Consider the following 25,400-nt stretch of genomic DNA (forward strand, 5'->3'; position numbering starts at 1 on the left):
CCCTCCCCCGGGCCCGCCCCCTCCGCCCCCTCCTCCTCCTCCCCCTCCGCCCCCTCCTCCTCCTCCCCCTCCGCCCCCTCCTCCTCCTCCCCCTCCAACCCCTCCTCCTCCTCCCTCGGGCCGCCCCCCGGTCCCCCATCCCCCGGCCCTACGGTCTCCCCGGGGCCCGCCCCCTCCTCCCCCTCCTCCCCCTCCTCCCCCTCCTCCCCCTCCTCCCCCTCCTCCCCCTCCTCCCCCGCCCCCTCCTCCCCCTCCTCCCCCTCCTCCCCCTCCTCCCCCTCCTCCTCCTCCCCCGGGCCGCCCCCCGGCCCCCCATCCCCCGGGCCCGCCGTCTCCCCGGGGCCCGCCCCGTCCTCGCCCCCCACGCCCTGGGCGCCCCGCCGGCCCCCCCCCTCCGCCGCCACCGCGGGGCCGTCCGAAGCCGCGTCCTCGGGTCCCCGCCCGCCCGCCGGGGGCTCCTCCATCGCCGGCCCTCGCCGCCGCGGGTGGCGCTCGCAGGGACCCCTCCCACCGGGCCGCTTTCTGTCGGGGGACGGAAAACCGCCTCCCTTAAGGGCCCGGCCTAGGGCCCCACGCGCCGGCACCTGCCGCGGGGCCACCTGGGGCGCCCTCCCGACCCCCCCCCCCCCCGCACACGGCGGCGGCACCCGAGGGCGAACCGAGCCGAGGCCGCGCCAGGTGGGCGGTCAGGGCCGCAGCGCCCCGCTGTGGGGGGTCGGGGGGGGAGCCTCCGGGCGCCCCGGGCCACACCGGGCGCTGCTCCAGTCCGTCCGGTCCCGCAGGCCTGGAGCGCAGCCGAGCGTCCCACTCCCGGTGCACAGGCTCCTCCGAACCCCTAACTGCCAGCTCCCCCGGGGAGCAAAGAATCACCGCGCCCCGGGGGGACACAGGTGACTGATGGTGAGCTGAGGGCGCCCTGCTGGCCCGAGCCCCAGGCCTGCAGGTGCTGAGAGGGAGTGACTGCGGGTGGGTCAAGGATGGGCCATTGAGGAATAAGGAGGTGACCAGGGAAGGCTTGACCTCTCTCCTCTCTTCATTTTTATGCAATTACTTTCTTTTTTTTTTTTTGTCCCTTTTCTATTGACATTTTGGAACTGAGATTTACCTTTTACAGATGACGAAACAGCCCTAGAAGGAGATGTTTTGGGGAAGGTCATGCTTAATTGTGGAATTGAAAATCACTTGTTTCCTTCCTTCTTCCTTCCTTTTCTCTTTCTTTCCCTTTTTCTTCCTTCTTGTCTTCCTTTCTTTCCTTTTCTTTTTTTTTTTTTAAATTTTTTTTTTAATTTTTTATTTATTTATGATAGTCACAGAGAGATAGAGAGAGAGGCAGAGACATAGGCAGAGGGAGAAGCAGGCTCCATGCACCGGGAGCCCGACGTGGGATTCGATCCCGGGTCTCCAGGATCGCGCCCTGGGCCAAAGGCAGGCGCCAAACCGCTGCGCCACCCAGGAATCCCCGTTTCTTTCCTTTTCTATACCACGCTGTCGGTTCCCTGTTAAACTTCTAGGAACCGCATCACTTCTGCTCAAGTGATTTGAGACTATTGGCAATTCCTTACTTGATGCATTTGGAAACTGTGTTTGACATGTGAATGTACATAAGCAATAGTTTCAAATGTGATTATAATAAATCATCTGTTATGTGTGTTTGGTTTCTGCCTCTTGATTATTAATCATCGTTTGATTCCAATAAGATGTTTTCTACATCATTTGTTTCACATTCTTCCTTTATACCAGTCCTCTGCTAGGTGCTGTGGATGATGTGTGATTAAGCAGATGGCTACAATCTTTGTTTTACATAGATTAAATAAAAATAAATGCTTTAACATTATTCTTCTATAATTTTATAAAATCATGTTTTATATTTCTCGATTCCGTGCCGTATTTGAAGTGACATACGAGAGAATACATCTCATTGATGATTTTGCACAAAAGTAAATGGAATTTTTGAAGATATATTTGCTGATATTTTATCAACTTCCTGTAAACTTTGTTAACAAAAATGTGAAGGCTCCTTTTGTTCCTTTGATAAAAGGTCTCTACCTTACCTACGACTTTTAGCTCATAGAAATTTCCTCTGTATCCATATCAATGAAATATTTTATGTTGCTTATCCATTTATAATTTTAGGATCTGTCCATTTCCTCCGTTGCAACGTCCCGCATCTTTCAACAGAATCAACCACACATTTCCAGAACTTTATTCTGAATAATGAATACATGTTCTTTTAATGTGACTGAACACATAGTTAAGTATTGGGTTGGGGGGATCCCTGGGTGGCACAGTGGTTTAGCGCCTGCCTTTGGCCCAGGGCGCGATCCTGGAGACCCGGGATCGAATCCCACGTCGGGCTCCCGGTGCATGGAGCCTGCTTCTCCCTCTGCCTGTGTCTCTGCCTCTCTCTCTCTCTCTCTATCATAAATAAATAAAAAATTTTTTTTAAAAAAAGTATTGGGTTGGGGTCAAATAGCCCTCCAAATGAAGAAGTTCTGCCTTTGTTTCAAGATTATTTGGTCTTTGTTTCTGTGTTACTATAATCATCTGGTAGTGCCTTTAAAAAAAAAATGTGCCTTTTGTTGGTGAGGATTAAGAAATGTACCTGTCGTGATGATTAAAAGGAAAATTTAGGGGTGCCTCCTGGCTCAGGTGTAGAGCAGATGATTCTTGATCTCAGGGTCATGAGTTCGAGCCCCATATTGGATGTAGAGGTCACTAAAAATATAAATAAATAAATAAATAAATAAATAAATAAATAAATAAATAGGCAAACTTGAAAATATTTCCCTCTTGTTTCCTAGACTAAGGGCGGTATACAAAAGTATTTAAAAAATAACAGAAACACAGCTGTGTTTAGATGGTGATACTATGGAAATTAACCTGACAGATTGAAAAAATTGTTTGCCAACTGATAAGTAAAACTATGAATTTGCTATTGGAAAGACACTTTAGGGGCGTCAGCATACAACGTTTGAAAGCCTGAGCTGTTTGGAAGTTAAATGTGTGCGCCTGAGCAACACCTGCATATAAGCAATTTTTTTTTTTTCTTCTAGCAACCTGATTGACTAGTTGATTTTAACTCTGAAGAGGACAAGTTCATGAGCTAGACTCCGGGGCTAGGAAAGGCCTTGGGAAGTCATCAGATGAATTCTCCACCCTCCTGGTATTTAAAGAAAGGACATGGTACCTCCAGTCCATGTTCTAGATCGGTCTGCCTTCTCAATTTCTCTATATATCAAGACTTTAACTCCTAGAATAAGTTTCCTCTTTGGGGCTGTTAGACATTTATTATTTTTTAGGCCCTAAAAATGTCACGCGTTCTGTGTTCAGTTGACCCTCAAACAGTGTGAGGGTTGGGGGCATCCACCCCCACACAGTCAAAAATCTTCGTGAAAACTTTTGACTCCCCCAAAACTTAACCACCAATATAGCCTACTGTTGACCGGGAGCCTTCACGATGACACAAACTATCCATTAACGCATATCTTGTGTATGTGTTATAGTCTGTATTCTTACAATAAAGTAAGCTAGAGAAAAGAAAATGTTAAAAGAAAATGTTAAAAGAAATGTTATCCATAACGCATATCTTATGTATGTGTTATAGTCTGTATTCTTACAATAAAGTAAGCTAGAGAAAAGAAAATGTTAAACTCATAAGGAAGAGAAAATGCATTTACTGCATTTATTAAAAATCACCAGGTATAAGTGGATCAAACCTGTGGGGCTTGAAGGATCAACTTTTTTTTTTTTTTTTTTAACGTCACTTTTTTTTAACGTCACTCCAATCCTCATGAAATAGCGCGTCCTAAGGTATGGATCTTCGAATCGGGAGTCCGAAGACCTACAATCTGCTCTGGTCTCTGTCCCTTGATTAGCAGAACAGCACAATGACCTTGAACAAGTGATGACTTTGCTTCTTTGAGCCACATCTGTGAATGTGAAGGCTCCTACTTGCCCTGCGCACCTCCCAAAGCTGTTGTGAAAGTCCAACAAATCACATGCATGAAAGGAGTGTGGAAACAATAAAAACGTAACAAGCATGAGAAAGTTCTATTGAATGACAGAGGTGAAATTACAGATTTTTTTACGAGTAGGGAGGGACACTCGTCATGGGTGTTGCCTTCCCCCACAAAATGCTGCTTCAACCATGTCTCAGGAATTTGCAGGCACTTTCTGACTCCATAAAGATTCCTCGCTCACCACTCCCTGGTTTCAGAGGAAGGGCCACATCTCTCTGGTTGTAAAACTTACCTCTTTGAACCTTGACACCTTGACTTTTTTTTTTTTTTTTTTTAGGTCCTGGACTTTTACAAGAACCCTAGGCCTGTTTACTAGCACCTTCATCACAGCCTACTATCTTCCATTCTTTTCTCTCCTAGAAAAAGCTGGCTTCACAGGCCGGCCTCTGGAACCACCGTGACCATCAGAAGGATTTAATACTCAGCACTCACGCACATGCTTGTAAAAGGTTGGTATGTCAACCCCGCCTTGTTACTAGGGAAATGGCATTGGTTCCCAGACTAAAGAAGGGACCCTGGGGAATGGTCTCAGCAGAAAATAAGGCACAAGGTGTGTGATTCTCTCCTGTGCCTGCTTGGGACAGCAACTGAGGTTAGAAATGCCACTCCCCCACTTGCAATCTGCCCATGGTTTTCTATCACATGTAAGGGAAAATGGCAATGCCCTTCTTGTCACCAGGACTGCAGGGCTGTATTTTTCCATGATCTCCGCCTGGCTAAAGCTCTATTATTATTTCCCACCTCTCCCATCACACTCCAGCCACGCTGTCTTATTGCTGTTCCTCAAACACCATAAGCGCGTACCCGTTTACTTCCCCCAAGCACTTTGCACTTGCTCTTCCCCCATAAAGATCTTCACACCAATGCCTGGTGGTTGACTCTCCTATATCACTCAGTTCCTATGCAAATATCATTTCCTTGGAAGGAACTTCGCTGTTCACCCTAAGACAACAACCTCTCATCCCTATACTCTTACGCTGTGGTATTTCTCTTCATAGCGGTTATCCCCTCCTGACTCTACGTGTATCTGCTCATGCATATTTACTTGTGGATACGCACCATAGAAACTGAGGTTTTGCTGGTTCCTTTCCCTTGCTATGGCACTTAGAGTGGTGCCTGACCCATAAAGGCTCTCAGTAAATATTCCTTGAATGAATGATAGGACCAAGGTTTACCAGCAAATGTTCTATCCTCTTAGTTCATCCAGTAGCTGACTCCTCTAGCAGCTGGGAAAGTAATCTTATTACACGCTTGAAGTGGCTTATGGCTTTAAAAATGTCAAGTGCCATTGTGAGAAATAATTTTCTAATTCTGAGGAAACTATAAAATGTACCTAAAGAAACCGCTAGAATTAGCACAGATACAGATAGTCAATCAGCACCTCATCTCGCCATCTGAGCACCAATCTCCTGGCTTCTCTTTGAACAACAGATGCTGGATCTTTGGCAAATAGTGGCAGCAAATAACAAGAAGATGCAAGCTAAGCCCCATCTGTGCTTTAGTGCTATTATCTTCCTGTACTACTGCGTGTCCTTTAGTATAAAATAATCACACCCTCTTGTTTAAATGGGAGATATTTAGTATTGTTATTTTCCTTTGGCATACACATAAATAGGGGCTAAAAAAAAAAAAAGAAAAGAAAAGAAGCCATATGGTCTACACTGGCTGCATCTTGGACCTTGAGTGGATATACCTATATTACTATATTTCTTTTCCATCTTTCACAGAGAAAGTTTTCCCTCAATGAGTCTATGCTCCCTAACTCTACATTTTCCCTACCATCATATCTTTTTTTGAACCTTATTATGTCCCTGAAAGGTTATCATGCCACCCTTAGAGGTTACCCTTTACTGCTCTGTGTTAGTCATTATACCCAGTGCCTCCTTCCAAATCCACACAGTGGTTCTCAGGACCTATGCTATTCCGAGTCTCCATAATTCTCACTCTCCCACTCCTAGAGTGCACATTAAAGTCAGACCATTCTGGACCAGGCAGTCCTGTCCTGGGTTTGAATCCTCCCTCAGCCACCTAGTGGCTGCATAACCTTGAACTAGTAGGCTTACCTCTCTAAAACTTAATTCCTTAATCTATATCATGGATATAGATTGTATCCACCAAAAGGAGTGGTTATGAAAATTAAATTAAAACGTCAAGTAAGAGACATTCAGTAATGTGAGTTTTCATCTTTCTTTTTGTCCACTCAGTGATTCCCTTGGCTCTTTCATCTCCTCTCACTAAAAGGTCCCTTTGATTCTCATTTACTATCTTTTCCCATTAACTATCTGTTCTTTAAGGCCTTCTCTCAAATATCGAGCTCAACACGTACCTCCCATTGAAAATCTCTAAGTTCCTGGGACGCCTGGGTGGTTCAGTCAGTTGGGCATCAGATTCCTGATTTCAACTTAGGTCATGATCTTGGGGTCATGGGATTGAGCTCTGTGTCAGCTCTGTGTTCTGTGTGGAGTCTCCTTATCCACCTCCCTCCACTCCTCTCCCCATTTGTGCTCGTGTGCTCTCCCTGTCTTAAATAAATTAATTAAATATTTTTTAATAAGAAAGAAATTTCTAAGTCCTTCACAAAATTTGTGTGTTCTAACATTCCCTTACTTTGAACAAATCAATCTTCCTTCAAACTAGTCCAGCTCCCAGCTCTCCTGCTTACTTCAAAGTTATCAGGATTCTCTCAAGATAGTGATAATAGCTACTATTATTCAAGTATGTACTAGGTAACGTGCTTGTGCATATTACTACAGTGAGTGTATGACGATATGAGGTAGGTACCTATTATCAGACACCTGGTGTATGTGCTGCATATCTTGGTTTACCCTTTCTTTTAAAATCAACTTCATTGGGGTATAATTTGTAATAATTGTGATCATATCAATAATTAAATTCACCAATTTTAAGTGTGCAGTTAGATAAATTTTGTGATACATGTGTCATCACCGCATTCACTAACCATAGACTATTTCCCAAAACTATTCCATTCATTTGTAGTCAATCCCCTTGTCCCATCCTCTGGCCCCTGGCAATCACTGATATTCTTTCTATCTCTGTATTGGAGTTCTCCATTCCACTCCAGTTTTTACTATGTATGGCAATTACTTGTCTGCATGTATAATTTGAAATGATCTTGCCTGAACTCCACCGAGTATCTCATGCTTTCTGCCCTAGGGCTTCTCTACCACCATGAAATGGGGTTCCTACGTGTCTCTACTCTGCTACTATGACACATGTGCAAACCTTTAAGGAGGAGGGAGTTAGCTGGGGCACCTGGATGGCTCAGTCAGCTAAGTGACTGCCTTTGGCTGGGGTCATGATCCCAGGGTCCTGGGATCTAACACTGCATGGAGCCCATGTCAGGCTCCCTATACAGCAGGGATCTGCTTCTCCCTTTCCTCTACCCCTCCCCCTGCTCGTGTGCTCTCTCTTTCTGTCTCAAATAAATAAATAAAATCCAAAAAAAAAAAAAAAAAAAAAGAAAGAAAGAAAAGGAGGAAGTTAGCACAACAGGAGACAACTGGGACCAGTAGGGTCATTGCCATTCTTCGGTAGGGCATTTCTGAGGTGCATTTAATGCAGTTCCTCAAGGGTATACCAGAGGGACCATCCTTCATTTACCCTTGGATTGGCTTTTTCTTCCTTTCATGTGTGACTCTTCCCAGCATTCCCTCCCTCCTCAATCCACTTCCTTAGAATCACTTCCCAAAATAACCTTCCTGTACATAAGTCTTACCTCAGGCTATAAGGGGAAACCCACACTAAGATGGAATCCCTAATTTTTTAAAATAAACATTTAGGAAACTGAGGCAAAAATTTAAAAAAATTAAAATTAATTTAAAAAAGACTAACTGCCCAGAATTGCATGGCTATTAAAACACAGAGCAAGAGCTTGGCTCCCGAACAGCCTGACTCCATTGTTCATACTCGTAATCATTATATTGCTTTTCAAGGTAGAAACTAAAATTAGCTTTGATTTTGCCCAGTGTGTTTATGATGTGTATCTAAATTACCAATTTTCTGTCATTTCTTCTTTTAAAATGTCTCACTCATCAGTTATTGAAAATGCTTTCCCCTAGTTGAAAGCCACAATGGGTAATTTCCTACTGCTATCACTTTACAGCCTCTCAGATTCCTCTAACAGCCTCATAGCTTATTTTCTTCCTTCCCATCAGGAAATATTGTGTACAGATAAGTGTGTTGGCTTTGGGGTTTGATAGAACTGATTCAAATCTTCACTCTCTCAGTTCTTCACTGCGCTATTTGGTGAGTCTCTTACCCTCTCTAAGCCTCCCTTCTCTTATTTATAAAATGGAGAAAATAATTCCTAACTCACAGGACTGTTTGCTGCAATGATATAATAACTCATATGTTTTCGTTTGTTTAAGTTTTAAACCTTGGCATGCCATCTTCATTTGATCACATTTGTTATTATTCTTGTTGAGTTGTATCTAAGTGGCAGAGTTCTGGAGAAGCTAGAGCCTTTTATTGTTAAATGCTTATTCATTCCTTTATTTTTCATGGAAGGATTTGTTTTTATGAGTCTGTAATGCTTCTAGTAATCTATGAGGAGAACCCAAAGATTTCTGGACTTTGAAATCAACTGCGTGATGCATAAAATTGTCGATATAAATATTGCTGGAAGTGATAGAAGGAACTCTTAAGACCCAATGGACTCACATATTGATTAAAGTGCCCCATTATGTAGCATTCAGATGATCTTTTGTGCTGTGGCAATAAAGTAAAAGCTTCTGAGAAATAGTAGATTCCCATTAAATGATGCTTTAATGCTTGGAATCAAATATGCTGTCTGCCAATTTGCGTTTCCTAAAATATACCTACTACCGAAATTCTAAAGAAGTCCTTAAAACTTGGGTTGAATAGAAAACCAAACTTGACTGAAATACAGGAACTTTAAGTTAGTCAAAAGCATACAATTATGTATGCTAAAATCAGTGAGGCCTTTTATAAAATATGTTTATGCAAACATAGTCTATTTTCAAAGTATCTAATTTGGTTATAATTTCAACCATGAGTACAAAGAAAACGTGATTAAAGAGTTTCACTGCCTCAGTGGTTACAACTGGGGTTTTATCTCCTTATTAAATCCTCTTCAAGTTCTCCACCCAGTGGCTACATGGTTTCTACCAGCAGCATAAGAAGTATCCAGAATATATTTGACTCTCCCCAAATCATGAGCATAATTGCATCTGAGCCTGCTGTGGTTTGTAATTTCACGTTTTCAGGAGAAAGTTTTTAATCACATTCTTTATTTAGTTCCAAGGTCACAGAAAAATGACCCCGCCCTCCTTAATTACATATTTGCTTTACATTAAGGGGATAGTTCTAATCTGAATTGCCAGAAAAGTCATTCTTCAAGAACAGAGAAATGGAAATCTATAAAATAAAAACAGGTCTGCTTCCAAAGTTAACTGATCAATATCCATTCCACTGAGGTCAGAGAGGGCCCTGAAGATGGACCCCACGGCAGGGTCTGAAGAGCCCCAACTTGTCCAGGTAAGTAGAGTGTTTAGCCAGAAGAGGAAAGAACTGACGGGAACCCCAAACATATTTTACATCTGTGATTATTTAATTATTTTTTCACTATCCTTTCCTGCATTACCCCTTGAGGACACGAACCATGTCTCTTTTACTCATCACTGCATCCACCAGAGGCAAGCACAGGGCTTGACATATGAATATTCATGGAATACACAGCCAGATGAATTTCTCCTTCATTGTTTTGCTTTCTGCTAGTTTCGTTAGTGATTGTCTTATCTCTCCAACTGGACTGTAGTCATCTGAGAGCAGAGACCATATCTCATATTCCTCCAAGATCCTTCCCAATGATATTTCCTTCAAATCAGTGTCAATACCTACTGATTAAGCTGTCAAGTTGCGAATTTGAAAAAAGTAAAGGAAAAGATAGGGAGGCAAGAGTACTAGCAAGGAGTTGTCATGATTTCTGCATAGCCCATCTCTAAGTACACGTTGAATTATAAAAAAATTTGACCATTTTGACCTAAAAATTCCATATTCCTTTTATATGGTTCCATCTAGCTACTGCAGAGTGATAAAAGTGGAGAAACTAAGAAAAACCATGACATTTTGATTGGGCAAACTGAACTTGAAATCACAATTCTGCTACCTTATTGACTTCATAATCTTGCACCAGCTTCCGATTCTTGTTGGAGCTCTGTTTCCTTAGTTGTAAAATGGGCATAATGCCCTCTTTGGAGGGCTGTAGAGATGATATGGGCTGAAAACTCTAGAATCTCTAACCCATTACAGAAGCTCAGTAAAAAGTCGTTCCACTCCCCAGTATTCTTGGGCAAATATCTTAACATCTTCTTTTCTCAATCTGCTTCTCTCCAAGACAAGCAGAAGACATAAGGGAATTGACTATGGCTCAGAGCTCATGCTCATACCTACTATACTGTACTAAACCATATTATTCCTGTATTAGGACTATACTATAGTTTTTATAATGGCTTTAAATTTCAACTTGCCTAAAAGTTAATAGTCCTACAGACAATAAGATATGAACCTAGTCTGAAAGATAGACAAAAAAATAAAAATTAAAAAAAAATTAAAAAGTGTGTGTGAGAGAGAGGGGTGGGTTATAGATGTCTGTGCCTGGCTCAGGTCACTTATTCTTTTTTTTTTCCCCCCAATGCATGAATGAATGACTAGTATGTGTCATACTTCATAAAGCTCAGTGTGCATCACCTTCATTTGGTAGGAGCTTGAAATGTTTATCTTTGAGTCAGTTTGCAAGTCTGCTCATGCTGTAAGTTGAGCTATTTTAAACAATAGAAGGTTAATAGTACAAGAATAAGTATCATTTGCTTTACATTTAGGGAAATTCCTCTTAATCATTTTAATCAACTGAGTTCTATCTCTGGCACCGTTCTAAGGACTTCACATATATTCATTCATTTACTCTCTTTGACAACCGAATATAACATGCTATCCTCCCTCTTTTTCAGATAAGGAAACTGAGGCACAGAGGGTATTAGTAACTCACCCAAAATCACATAGCCCATAAGTGGTGGAGCCAGAATTTTCACGGACGTAAACAGACCCCAGAGATCATGCTCTCCCTCTCTGCACTACTCTGCCTCCTGATGGTTCTTTAATTTTGCACACTACAGCTGAAAACTCTCACTACCTAGTAGATGTGTTATAGGCAAAAGTGATTATCAATCAATGTTATAGAGATGCCTCTTGGTGACACCCTGATAAAGATTACTCTATAATTGCTTCTAAGCACCATTAAAGTTCCATTTCCTTGTATCACAATTTATTCCCTCTAAGGTGGATGAGAACCTGAGGCTGGGCACAGGAGGGAAGAAGGAGAGAAATGAATCCTGGGGCATTGGAGAGCTTCCGGAAGGCCAGGATGGGATTTGGTACCTCCATAAGAGGAAGACAGAGGGTACAGAAAGAGATTTCCCTATTAGGTTAAACTATGGCAACAGGGAGCTCATCAGCATGGGTCCCTGTTTGTGAATGAGGAAACTCAGCAGCAGAGAGGTTAAAGACTCACCCATGGTCACATAGATGGTAAGCAGCAGAGCACGGATTGGAAATCATGTCTAACTGACACCATATTTACGTGCTATTTCCTCCATCACCCTGGATAGCTTTTAGGGACTAGGAGAATAGAGGGCTGTACTTACTATACTTACTATAGGGTCCTAAAAAAAGTGAAGTAGAAGAGGATGGGGATGAACAAGCTTCTTTCTAAGTTTGCACTGCTCTCTGACTTTCTATTTATATTCTTTTATTATGAGTTTAAGTCAACTTGTTATCTTCTATGTTCTGCTTTACTTGAAAGGTCTTTATTGATTGCCCGTGATGTACAAAGTACTGTATTTGTTGCTATGTATTTTTGTAGTCGGCAGCGTGGGGTGGCGATGGGGTGGAGAGATAAATAGTTTACCTTCTAAATCTTCAAGGAATTTATGGTCTAGTTAAGAGAAATAATATACACATTTTCTCCTAGATATAGTCCAGATTTCTGAATCCCGGATAAAAGGCTCTTCCCAACTGGACCATGGTCTTCCCTAGTGCCCTCAAAGCACTCTCCTTCTTCTCTTCATCTTGACCTCCTGTGAGAACCTCCAACTACTCACCATGCAGGTTCTTGCCTTGGTGCCTTGGTCAGTACAGTTTCCTTCAATGTGTCTCTCATTTCAGTTACTCTGCTCTCTCCTAACATAGAAACTGATGGAGTAGCAGCTAAGGAGCAGTCACATGACCTAGGCTTTGCAATCAGGTGCTCTCATTTGATTCATTGAAACTTAAGCAAATGATACAAAAATAAAAGAAGATCTGAACGCATTTGCTATGGCGGCAGGTGGAATCTCACAGAGGCACCATGTTGGGTATGTCATGGTGACAATGGCATATCGAGGATGGCTGAGTGTCCTGCCTAGGCCATTCCTACCATAAGATGGTTATTGTCCCTCCAGTTCCTGGGCAAGAAGATCATTTTAATCAACTTTGAAATTGCTTTGATTTCTGTCTCTTTTGTAAGCCCAGCCCTCCTGAGATACAGTGAATCTCTAAGCCCCAGTGGTCTTTTGCTAAGTCCCTTCCTGTTGCTGCAACCAAAGACAGCAAATTGTTCTCAAACTGAAAACTTGTGTCTCAAGCATTTTCAGATACTGTTGATTATAATTAAATATTCTATTCTTTGTGAAATATGCCAGTTACTATGTGAGGCACACTGAAAAATAGAGGTAATTTGAAAGAATATTATTCTTTAAGGATATAGAAAAGTATAAACTTAGTAGGTCCTTTCAAAGAACAAGGAAGAAGGAATGACTAATGAAAGTTTATTGTGATCTTCAAGTGATCTTCTTGACTGTTCTACCGATTATCTCTTTCTCTCCTTTTTTTCCTCTTTCCCTTTTTTCTCCTCGTTTGCTCATTCAACAAACATCACTGAGCATCTTCATTGTTGATTGGCATTATTCTGGGCTTTGAGGACACAACAGCAGCCAAGACAAAAAAAGGTTCCTCCTCTAATGAAACTTCTAGTGTCTGGAGGAGAGATAAATAAACAAATTAAAATGATTATTTCAAAGGGTTATAGGAATAGCAACAGAGTAATGTGATCCAGAATTATTGGGTTGGGGGCATGAGAGAGGTTGCTTTTCTTGTAGTTAATACAGGCACATCTAGGAAGCCTTCTTTAGGAAGATGATGCTTAAGCTAGGCCGGAATAATGAAAAGAAGCCAACCTAACAAAAAAAAAAAAAAAAAAACATGGAGGAAGAGTAATCCAGGTAAAAAAAGTAGCATATACAAAGGCCCTGTGACATGTTCAAGTCTAGGAAAGAGACCAGAGTGAAGGAAATCCAGCAAGTAAAGTGTGGATGTTAGAAGAGGAAGATTAGGAGGAGCAAGTAGGGGCTATTTCATTAGAACTTAATGGGTCATGGAAATATTTAAATTTTATTCTCTCATTTTCCATGGAATTCTGTTTCTGAATTTCAACTTCCCTTATTAGGAAAGACTTAATTGAATAGAATACTCATCACCCTAGTTGCTTGTATTAATCAAGAGAGTATTTACTCTTCTGACAGATAACCTTCAAAATCTCTCTGACTTAACACCGAATGGAAGAGAAGTATATTTCTTACTCCATTAAATTCCAAACCAATGTTCCTGATCACTGTTGGTAGCTCTGTTTTACTTAATTGTTCACAAACCTAGACTGATAAAAGATTCACCATCTTTAACACATGACTTTCAAGTTGGCCCTGAATGCAGATATCCAGGCTGGGAGTGGGTTAGGGAATTTGGGGAGAGAATATGTGATTTCATGAGAGGTTTGATGGGCCAGCTGGGAGAGACAAGAAGTACTTCTGCTCATGTCCCAGTGGACAGAATTTAGTTACCAAGCTGCAAAGCAGAGTGGAAAATGGAGCCTGGATGGTGCCCAGGAATAAAGAGAAATAGTTCCATCGATCATGGCCTGCGTCCTGAATCGCCCATGTCTGCCTTTCTTGGTATTAGTGGAGCACAGTGTAACGGGCAGGCATTTGGGGGCTTCCTACTCCATAGGGATGGAAGGGAAATAAAGACTACGTATTTTTAAAAAATGAAATTCAAGTAAATATTATTTTACCCCTAGAAAATGAAGAACACTGAAGTTCTGATAATGCAAACTACACAAAAAATAAAGCTGGACAAAATTTTCCCACCTGATTGAAATGAGCAGAAAATATGGCGATTTTCAACAGAAGGAACATTTGCTTCGCTAGGGCAGTGTAGTGGGCTTACTAGTGCCCCCCAAAAGATATATCCATGTTCTTTACCCCTGAAGGTGAACTTATTTGAAAATGGGGTCTTTGTGAAAGTAACTAAGTTGATTATTGCGGGGTGAGCTCATCCTGGATTTAGGAGTCCCTCTGCATGGAAAACATGTGACCAAAAAAAAAGTAAATTCCCACCGTAACATTGCCCTAGTCAGTACTCCCAATGTACCCCCACACCACGGCCTTGCTCAGCCCAGTATCTTGCCTCCCCATTTCCAGGGATCTTTAAAGAGCATCTGTAAAACATGCTCAAAATTCCATCTCTCGGCTCAGCCCTGCAAGCAAACTGCTGCGTGGCATCTGGCAGGTGTTACTCAGCTCTCCCTTGTCAGACCCCAGCATTCACAGCTACCTGAAGGAAGCTCAGCAGGCTTGTGCTCATGCACACACCCAGCCAAGCTAAAGCTCCTCCTGTTCCTGGAGGTCAGAGCAGAGCATTTTTTAGGAAAGGGAGGTGACCGACCCTCTCTTCAACTTCCTAGTGACTGAGTCCCATTGCAGCAGTGTCAGTTCCTAGGCTCTCACTAGGTCCCTCATGACACGGGTCCGTCACGCTCAGGTCCTAACTCTTCTCTTACCTAGAAGCTCTTATATGACCCAAGGGATTTGGTGGGTGGCAAACATCATCCCATTGCCTCTACTCTTTCCACCTCTTCCATTACCTTGACACCTCTTTCTAAAAAAGAGAGAGAGAGAGAGAGAGAGAGAATAAGTTTATTGTCTTTATTCCTTCAGCCCAAGCAAAAGCACCATGAGGTCCATATAGCTAGCAACTTATGTAAAAAGAACCCTCGGTAAGGGAGAGAAATATCACCTAGCCACACACTGCTCCTGGTAACATCCTCATTGCATAGGGGAAAAGGAGAAGGGAAGGAGAGGAAAGGAAGGAGAGCAGGTGTGAGGCTGTCAGAGACAAACAGCTTCTCTGCTGTGGTTCAAACTAGTGTGCTGAAGAGCCATCAACGACTTTGAACCTGGACTCCAGGTTTCCTGTTGTTACAGGATTTCTTTTCTTTTTTTTTTTTTTCAGTGCCCTCTGTTCTTGGTTCTTGGCTGCTTCGAAGAATGAAGAGGTGGACCGGACCAAGAGTGGTGGGCCGCAATGCAGTTTACTGAGCGATAGGACAAAGCTCCTGAAGAGGGAGGGCACCTGAGAGGGTTGCCACTGGAATTTCTAAGTCTAGAGGTTTTTATGGGCTTGTTGGAGGGCTGTTTTAATCTGATTGACCCTCCACACACTTATCACCCAGTGAGGTTTCTGTCATTTATCCATCACATGGGAAAGGGTGGAGGGCTCCTTCCAGGGTGGCGTAAAACCCCTTTGAAGGTGGTTTCCTCTTAGCACGGAGGGGGCAGGTGTGCTTGTCTCTGCCTGCCTTTCTCCTAACTATCCTTTATTAGTGTCTCTTGTTACTGTTTCCAATGCCCCCCTAGGGGAAGAAAGTTCACTTCCCCAAGTCTTGGTTGGATATTCGTTGATGAGAAGTTTACAAGGCTATAGTTTCCGGGCTTTGGTTGAATTCAACCACAGGATTTGGGCTGAGAATAGATAAGATAGGGGATCCCTGGGTGGCTCAGTGGTTTAGCACCTGGCTTCAGCCCAGGGCCCAATCCTGGGGACCCTGGGATTGAGTCCCGTGTCAGGCTCTCTGCATGGAGCCTGCTTCTCCCTCTGCCTGTGTCTCTGCCTCTCGCTCTCTCTGTGTCTCTCATGAATAAATAAATAAAATCTTTAAAAAAAAAAACAAACGAGAATAGAAAAGATGAGATTTGGTGGTCTATTAGCCCCGTGAAAGAGATCTCAGGAAAAGTGCTGGAATCCATTTAGATTGATTTTGTATCCATAGAGGCTAAAAGCATGCCTAATATAAGAGGAAGAGATACCAATTGCAACTAAGGAAAGAAGCCAAGAACAATAACAGAAGGAGAATGAATTAGGTTTGAAGAATGAGTTTTGGGTCAGAAACAGAGAACAGGAAGGGAAATTAAGTGTGACATGTCAAAGATATATAGGTGATATTGTATTCATTTGCTAGAGCTGCCATAACAAGATGCCACTGATGGGGCGGTTTAACAGAAATTTATTTTCTCAAAATCCTGAGGCTAGAAGTCCAAGATCAAGGTGTCAGTAGTGCCTGTTCAGTTCAGTTCAGTTTCTCCTGAGGCTTGCAGATGATCGTCTTTTCTCAGAATCTTCACATGGTCTCCCCTCGTGATATGTCTCTGTGTATTCAAATTTCTTCTTCTTTTAAGGATACTAATGATATTGGATTGGGGCCCATTTTATCAGCCTCATTTTAACTCAATTATTTCTTAAAATAAATACTTCATCTCCTAATTACCCCCCGAAGAACCCCATCTCCAAATATAGTCACATGAGGGATTAAGGCTTCAGCATATGAATTTTGGGGACGCAGACATCTAGCCAGCCCATGTCAGGTACAGAGGCATCCTGCCTAGGCTGAATGGCTCTGTGATCTTAGACACCTGCAAATGGTATTGGATCCTTAGCAATCACCATCAATGAGCACCTCTCTCCATGAAGTCCCTTGGCCTGAGTGGATGCTTCATTATTCCAAGTGGTTACTTATAGTTCATTTCCTTAGCCCCCAGCAATCTATTGGCTATATCCAGCTCCTTGCAGATAGGACTCCTCTAAGCTTCTAGACAGCTTTGCTGGAGAGGACCAATAACCCAATACTGCTCTTGCTCCTATATGGGTAACAATCTGGTTTGTGGAAAACTCTCATTTCTTTGCTTCAACAAAGTCTGAGAGTTCAGGCCTATCCCAGTGAGGATAGCAAAGGTACCTCTAGAGCTTTGCTGCCATAGACTGTATTGGTATTCTCAGACATAAATCCGTTACTCGTCCTCAAGCTTTCTCATTGTGGAAACACGTTTTAAGTCTTAAGAGTGGTCCTATAAATATTACCTTGCCTTGATAAGCTTCAGGTAAAGGTTTATCCACTCCCTGGAGTGGGGTGGAGTGAGGACTCACGGTGTAGAAACAGCTCTTTCTAAGGACATCTCTTCACCGATTCTTCTGCCTACTTTCCAGTCCTTCGGTTGAGATTTTCAAGAGTCAGTGAAAGTTTCACATCCGTTTTATTTTGGGATCCTGGTCAAATCACACATACTTGCCCAAAGAGAGTCAGTGCATGCAAGAGAGAGAAAAAGGAGGGTACTAAAACTGTTGAAAGAAATGGAGATAGAAATTGAGGGATAAGGATAAAAAAGGAGAGGGGAAAGAAGAGAAGGAGGAAAGGAGGGAGAAACAGAGAGAAATGGGGAGCTCACATTTGGAGAGTAAAGAGTTATGTTCTACCTCTTTGAAGACAAAATAACTACATACATTATTTGGAATTCATCGACATGGAAGATTCATCTCTTGTTCCCTGTTTACTTATTCAATTATTTACTTGTAACAGAATGGACCCAGTGATATTTATTTTATACTTTGGGTTAAGGATACTTTTTATCCTCAAAAATAAACATTGTAAAAATGAAATAAATGAAAATATTTCTAATATGGCATTGAATGGAAATGCATTAATAAGCCCATAAGAACCTTTCATTTAACTTTTCCAAGTAAGCTAACCCTAACTGAATGTAATTATCTTTGTTAAAAAATAAGGTTTTAAATAACATATCCACAACAAAGAGGATAAAAGACTAACCAAGTAGCTTAAAAAATATTTTTAAACTTCAAATAACCTTTGAATTATATCTTTATTCTAACCACAAAAAGAACTGTAACCTAAGCTTTCACTCTACTTGGTAGATATCACAGTAGTATTTGTATAGCAAATCTTAAACTACTTTCTGTGTATTGCAATCTTTAGTCAATGAGTAAAGACAGTGATGATGTTAAGAGGTAGAGTTTTCACTTTTAGAGAAATGAGATACAAATATGGGAGAGAAGAAGGCTACAAAGCACCCTGTAGCGTTGGATTGGAATTTTCCATGGTTGAGAGACAGGAAAAGTACAAGATGAGTTTGGAACATTTTGTTGTGCACAAAGTAAGGATGTGCTGGAAAAAAAAAAAAAAAGACGGAGAACATGTCAATAGGACAAAGGACTCTCCTGAAGGGGCTTCCAATGGTCAAATCTGGCACCATAGGTATATTAAAATTAGAAACAGTAGTAAAGGATTATAACCCATTGATTAAAAAAAAATCCATGTGCCTGTACTGCTAATATGTATAAATAGAAAGGACAATTTTTATAATAGAAAAATGAAAACTATTAATAGGAGTAGAGGAATGATGATATTAGAAAACCAACCATCTTGTGATTAGCTTAGTAATAATTGATTCAGGCATGAATCATCAAAGGATGATAGAACTATAGTGTAAATTTTGATGAGATACAGGATATGTACATTATCTCAAAGCATCTTTCCAGAAATTGGTTATTGAGCACCACGAATGGCATGTGATGTGATTCATAGAGAAAAAAAAATTACTTCATGGTTGTCCCAGACAAAAGTATATAGCCGGAACTGCATTATAAGAAAAACTCCCATAAATTGTTGAGAAATGTTTTACAAAATAAATGGCTTGTGGTCATCATAAAAAGTCAATGTCACCCGGGACAAAGAGAGCCTGAAGAACTGTTCCAGATTAAAAGAGACTAAATAAATATAGCAAGTAAATGCATTGTATGATCCTGAATTGGTTTCTTGAATGAAGAAAAAAATTCTGACATAGAAATTATTGGTATAGAGGTGAACTTTGAATATGGCCTCTACATTAAGCAGTAGAAAATTCACTGCAGTAATGGAATTACTAAAGGCCCAAAATATCATAAGATATATATTCAGCTTCAACAATAACCAAAGTAATATAAAACAAAAAACAAATTATATTACTTAATGCTAGCAAACACATTGCAAAATAAGTACTCACATACCACCCATATCCGTGCGTTTTGATAAATGGATGGATGGATGGATGGATAATGGATGGATGGATAATGGATGGATAGATAGGTAGGTAGATGGAAATACATATTTTAACCTGAGCATTTTCAGCTCTTTAAATCTATCCTAATAAAATCTGCTTTTGCTATTCTTGCATCTTTTTGGAAATTTTGTTTTCTTTTCAAAATACTAGTTAAAAGCATTCTTTTCTCTAATCATAAGACTGGTACATTACACAGTCTAAAACATTTACAAAGTGTGAAAAGTTTACAAAGAAAATAAGGAGTACCTGTAAGCCTACACCACAAATCTAACCACCATTAATAAAGGAATATTTAAAAATATATTGAAAACATACTGGGCAAATAATTATGTGTTCTGTTTTTCAACTTAACATTGTATTATGTTATCAAATACTATTTAATAATTTCTGAAGACCTTATAATTTAGTGAAAGCATAGTATCGTATGGCTATAATAATACTTTATTATAACATTTTCTTTACTGTAAGACACCAAGTTCACTTCCACTTTGTTATTATTATATTGCTCTGGCAAATGCCTCTGTACGTTCATATTTTACCTATCTCTTATTATTTTCTTAAGGAAGACTTAAAGAAGTGAAAATTTTCAAGTTAAAAAGATCTACCTATGGATCTACCTATCCATCGACACGTATGATCTCCACATTGCTTTCTGGAATATTTTTAACCAATCTCATACTCCTGCCAATGGTCTATGAAAGTGCCTATTATATTATATACTTACTAGCTTGTAGCACTATCATTTTTTTGTTTTATATTGCACTGCTTTTTTATAGGTGAAAATTTTCCTTATATCTCTTTTGCCACATTACTTCTGTGAATTCTGTTTTTATGTTTTACTCGCTTTTCTATTGAGAAGTTATAGTTTTCACTGTTTGCTTTATGTCACATACACACATATATTGATAGCCATACCGAGAGTGAAAGAGCCGGAGATGGAGCTAGAAATAGAGGCCTAAGTATGGAAGGAGGGAATGGGAGGAGAAGGAGACAAACAGAGAGAGGGAGAGGATAGCTATGGTGTATATGATACAGATACAGATTTTCTATCACTTTAAGATTCCTGAGGAAGAGATTATATTTTCTGGGTGGTTTTTATTATAATTCCCCTGGTAGTACTATGTTTCTCTAAATAAGATAAATACTTATTCTCCTATCTTGAAGCAGCCTATATATTCTACATAGACTTTTCCAAGAGCCTGTACAGTTGTTATTATAACTTTTCTTTTGCTCCCTCTAGTGAGAAAATCTATTTCTGTACAGTTTGTAACATTCCTGGCTTCTTTTTCGGTATTTAGTGCCCTCTGGTGTTTGCAAAGAAGGATAACAATATATTATGCCTCTAATTCATTTTCTTTGCTTTTTGTTTTCCATTTGTTTTAACTTGAGTTCAATTTGCCAACATATAATATAACACCCAGTGCTCATCCCGTCTAGTGCCCCCCTCAGTGCCCATCACCCAGTCACCCCCCCACCTCCCCTTCCTCAACCCTTTGTCGTTTCCCAGAGTTAGTAATTTTCTGCTTATTGGGATTCCATGGCACAGATGGATTGTATCTGTATGGATTAAGGTAATGATTAAATATTTTCAAATTAACCCCAGAAATAAAAAAACAGTGACAGTCAATTAGTTATTTGAGGAAAGTTCTGGCATTAAAAAATACCTGCCATCTCCATCTGGGAAATGACAGAATGAACGTTGCCTGGGAAACGTAGTTACCAGAACGGCTCTCCTTTCCAAAGCCAGACCGTGAAACATTCACATTCCATCTGTGAAGGCCATTGCTTGCTAATGTAACAAATACTGTGGGAATAAAGGCAGCAGGAGGAAATGGGAATTACCAATGAGAGGAAGGAGGAGAGGGAAAGGAAGTGTTTCTCTTTGTGATTAGAAGACTACTTATATTTTTTTTCCAGGCAGTTTTCCTCCTCTTGGGGATTCTTTATTTTTTCCTCTAATATAGAGATTGTACATTAGCCACCTCTGCAACTTGGGGTTATTTCACTTTCTTAACATGGGCTTCTATTTTCTTACCTGTCCATTGAAACTTACTAGTTCACCTTTTTATTTTTTTAAAGATTTTATTTATTTATTCATGAGAGACAGACACAGAGGGAGAGACACAGGCAGAGGGAGAAGCAGGCTCCATGTGGAGAGCCCAATGCGGGACTCGATCCCAGGACCCCAGGATCACGACCTGAGCGAAAGGCAGACGCTCAACCACTGAGCCACCCAGATGCCTCTAGTTCAGTCATTTTCAAACCTTTCTGATGGGGAATAAGAATGGACACTCATTCAAACAAAATAGTCCATGGAAGTCTAATGTAAAACACAGGGAAAATTGTTTTGGTTATCTGCCATGTAACTTTCCCTTTTGTTTACCTCCCAGTTGACCTCTAGATTACCCCTGAGGCTTTCCAAGTTCTTGAGGAGAACATTTTGACCAAAAAAGGAAATTTACAAAATGCCCCCTTCCCATAAATGGTGAAATGTTACCCTCAAATGCAGAAAGTTTGCTCTCTCTAAGTGATTTTGTACACAAAAACACGTGAAATTTCTTTCATTTATTTATGTACCTAAATACTTAATGGTAATCAGACATTATGTTTGATTCTGGGGGTACAATAAGTTGATAAGTTCCCTGTCCTCTTTAAGTATGTAGTCCTGTAGGGGAGACAAAGATTAATGAAATTATTACATAAATAAATATAACATTATGAAGGTGATGTATTAAATAAAGGAGAAGTAAATGCTACCATGGGATCGTATAATAGGAAGATTTGATCTAGACAGGAATATTAAGCAAGCTTTCTAGGGGAAGTGATGAGTGAAGTGGAATCTGAAAATAAGAGTTACATGGGTAAGCAAAGAAGTAGGAGTACTTCATGAGGAAAACAAGGCGAGAAGCAGCATGGTACCTCAATTCATTAAAGATGGTCAGTGTGGCTAAAACAAAGGAAGCAAAGGGCAGGGGAGAAATGGGATGACCAAGGGGCAGGACAAACCAAGCCTTGTAAACTACTCAAGGATTTTGATCTATATCTATATATCTCTATCTATGAAAAATAGAAAGCCACCAAAGTGTTTTAAGCAGAGGTGACATCATCAGATCACTCTGCCTATAGCACGGTGAATGTATTAGGGTGGGGGAAGCAAGAGGAAGTAAAAACATGGACAGGGATACATTTCTGGAGATATTTTAATGTCTGGAAGAGAGATTATGTTGGCTTGGACTGGGATTTTTTCGTGAGGACAGAAAAGTAGATATGTTTAATTAAGTCTTAAGGGAAAAAATTGACTCAACTGCATAATAGATTGGATACAGGAGGTATGGGAGACGAAGGTGTCAAAGATAACTTCAAAATATCTGTTTTATTCAACTGAATGGATGAGACATGGACCATCACAAGAAGGGTAAAGATTTTGGTGAAAGGGGAGTCATGAGTGTGGTTTGGATGTGTTATGTCTGAAGAGTTTTTGAGACCATTTTTCAAGTTGACTATTGCAAATTCATACTTGAAATGCAAAGGAGCTATCCACCTTGGAGATATAGGTCTGAGTGTCATCTATGTTTGGGAGCGATGGAGACATGAGCATAGATGATGGTTCTAAGAAACACAGTGCAAAGTTACAATATAATTGGGTCTCTGATAGAACTTTAGAAGTTTCAATGTTAAATGGCTAAGGAAAGAAGACAAAGAGGTTAAAGAGAGCAGCCATTGCTATAACTAGGTCAAGAAAGTAATAGACCCTGTAATAATGGGCAAGAAAATGTTTCCAGAAGAAAGGAGTGGTCAGCAGAATCAAATAATGCTGAGAAGTTAGTTAATAGAGGCCTACACATATTCACTGGCTTTAGCAACAGTAGGTTTTGAGGGCCTTTCATGAGACTTGTTTCGGTGCAATGATGAGGTCTGGACTCCAGACTAGTGTAGTCAGAAGAGTGAGTTGGAAATGAATTGAAACATATCTTTATATATGTGTGGCCTTAAAAGTGAAGAGAGAGATAGACTCCTAAATGATGGAGGATGTAGCATTTGAGAGAAAGATTTTAATTTTGTTTTTATTTATTTATTTATTTATTTTTTAAGATTTTAATTTTTAAACGGAAGAGACTTGAGGATGTTTAAACGCCAACGGAGGAATCCAAAGAGAGTCACAATGTATAAAAAAGAAAAGGAATAAGAGTTAATCAATAATACAATTTTCAGAGAAGAGTGAAGATGATAAGATCAAAATTATATAAGGAGGTACTACCCCAGGGTGGACAAAGGGGCTGCACATCTACTCTAACCAAGAAGAAGCATTGTTAGCTTACTTCAGTATACACGGCAAGTGTGGATATTTGATGGCAAGTGAAGCAGGCATTTGTGTGTGTGTGTGTGTGTGTGCCTATATATTCATAAACCTCGTATTTTCTCCAAAAAGTAAATGATGACGTCATCTGCTTAGTTTTGAGAAAGAGAAAGGAGAGTTAAGATTTGAAGTTTAGGTCAAAATAACAAAAGAAGGTGACCAGACAAATGTAGGAGAACAGACTGTCAGTGTTGACCATCCACCAAGGTTGATTACCATGGACTTATGGGTAGCCGATCTGCTTTCCTTGACTGACTCACCTCTATTGCATTTTGCCTTTCACCACATATGGTTTAGCTGGAACAAACGTAATAAGAAGGCACCCATGGAAATAACATTTTACGTCTATTTCAAACAGTTTGCATGGTTTCACTAACTTTAATAACGTTTTGAAATTCCCTAGAGCCACACCTGATGTAATTGAATATGTACAAATGTAAAACAGTGATCTAACCATTTAGCATAGAAAGCCATTTCGAACAAGAAGAAAGAGGACAAAAGAAGCACATGACCACAGAATCCAATGGGGCAGTTCCATTTTGATACACTAATCCTTCCTGAGGTTGGAGAGGCAGGAAGGAGGCAAGGAATGGTTTCTCTGGGCTTTGGGAATGCTTAGAGAGGCAAATCTACAATGCGATGAAGCATGCTAGTATCCACGGATGAAAATGTTGTTATGCAAAGGAAGGCAGTGGGGATTTAACGTGACTAATTTCACTTCTAAATCCATTTTTCATGCCATTGTATGAAACCTTGGGTCCCGAAGCTAAAAGAACAGGTAAAAAAATGGCAAGATAGCAAATCCTAGAACATTGTGCTGCTGCCACTTCCGTTTCATATACAATCTATTATCCTTTCAATGAGACTGACCTTATGTAAGCAGCTATTTTTTGTTTCCAATCAAATCTGGCTTTAAAAAAAAAAAAAGTCTGGCTTTAGTGTAACAACCCCCATACCTTCTTTTACTTCAGCTTTCTAGCATATTTAGTGCAAACTTTCATGACTTCCTGAGTGATGGGAGTATCTTTGTCATCATGATGGGCCCTTGGGAACTCATCTGATTACTTATGCTACCTGCTACCAAGGTGGCTCACGGTGGGCCCTTGTGGTCAGGTGATATTAGCTCAGTCTCCAGGGAGGGTGTAGGTCCTGGAGATTGAGCTCAACCACATGAATAATGATTCAGTCAACCGTGCCTGCATAATGAGTCCCAATAAAAAAAATTCTGGACACCAAATTGCAGGTAAGCTGCCTTGCTTGGCAATACTCATGCATATTGTCATGCATCGTGGCCACAGGAGGAGGTAACACTATCTGTCCATGACTCCACAGACTGGGGTGGTAGGAGGGATGACCAGAGGCTCCATGTTTGGGCTTCCTAGATGTTGCCCTATGCATCTCTTCCTATAGTTCATTGTAATTTGTATCCTTTTCCTGTAATAAATGTGATTTAAGTATAATAGTGAGTTCTGAGAGCTTTCTAGTGAATTAGAAAGCCCAAGTGGTTTTGGGTTTTGGAACTGCCAAACTTGCAGTTGGTGCCACAAGTCTTGGGCAAGGTGGCATTCTGGAGGACTGTGCCCCTAACCTCACAGTTTAGCTAACTCTTAATGATGCAGATCCAAATCAAAGCTTTTGAATGCCCCTCTTGACTCTTTAGTTGTTCTCAGACTCTACAAGGCTTATCTTTCTTTGCATCCTAAGTGAAGGTTTAGCTGTTCTTCAAAT

The 25,400-nt window shown here is 40.7% G+C and overlaps 1 long non-coding RNA gene across 1 annotated transcript; it reads left to right on the top strand.

The window, feature by feature from the left end:
* Positions 1–696: 696 nt before the first annotated feature.
* LOC112934719 (uncharacterized) lies at positions 697–25,132 on the top strand. Its single transcript, XR_003238024.2, has 5 exons — positions 697–900; positions 4,380–4,468; positions 8,195–8,285; positions 12,028–12,184; positions 15,381–25,132. It is a non-coding gene; the product is annotated as an uncharacterized lncRNA (long non-coding RNA).
* Positions 25,133–25,400: the final 268 nt, after the last annotated feature.

The sequence above is a fragment of the Vulpes vulpes genome, chromosome 11 (assembly GCF_048418805.1).
Source record: "Vulpes vulpes isolate BD-2025 chromosome 11, VulVul3, whole genome shotgun sequence".
Taxonomy (NCBI): Eukaryota; Metazoa; Chordata; class Mammalia; order Carnivora; family Canidae; genus Vulpes; species Vulpes vulpes.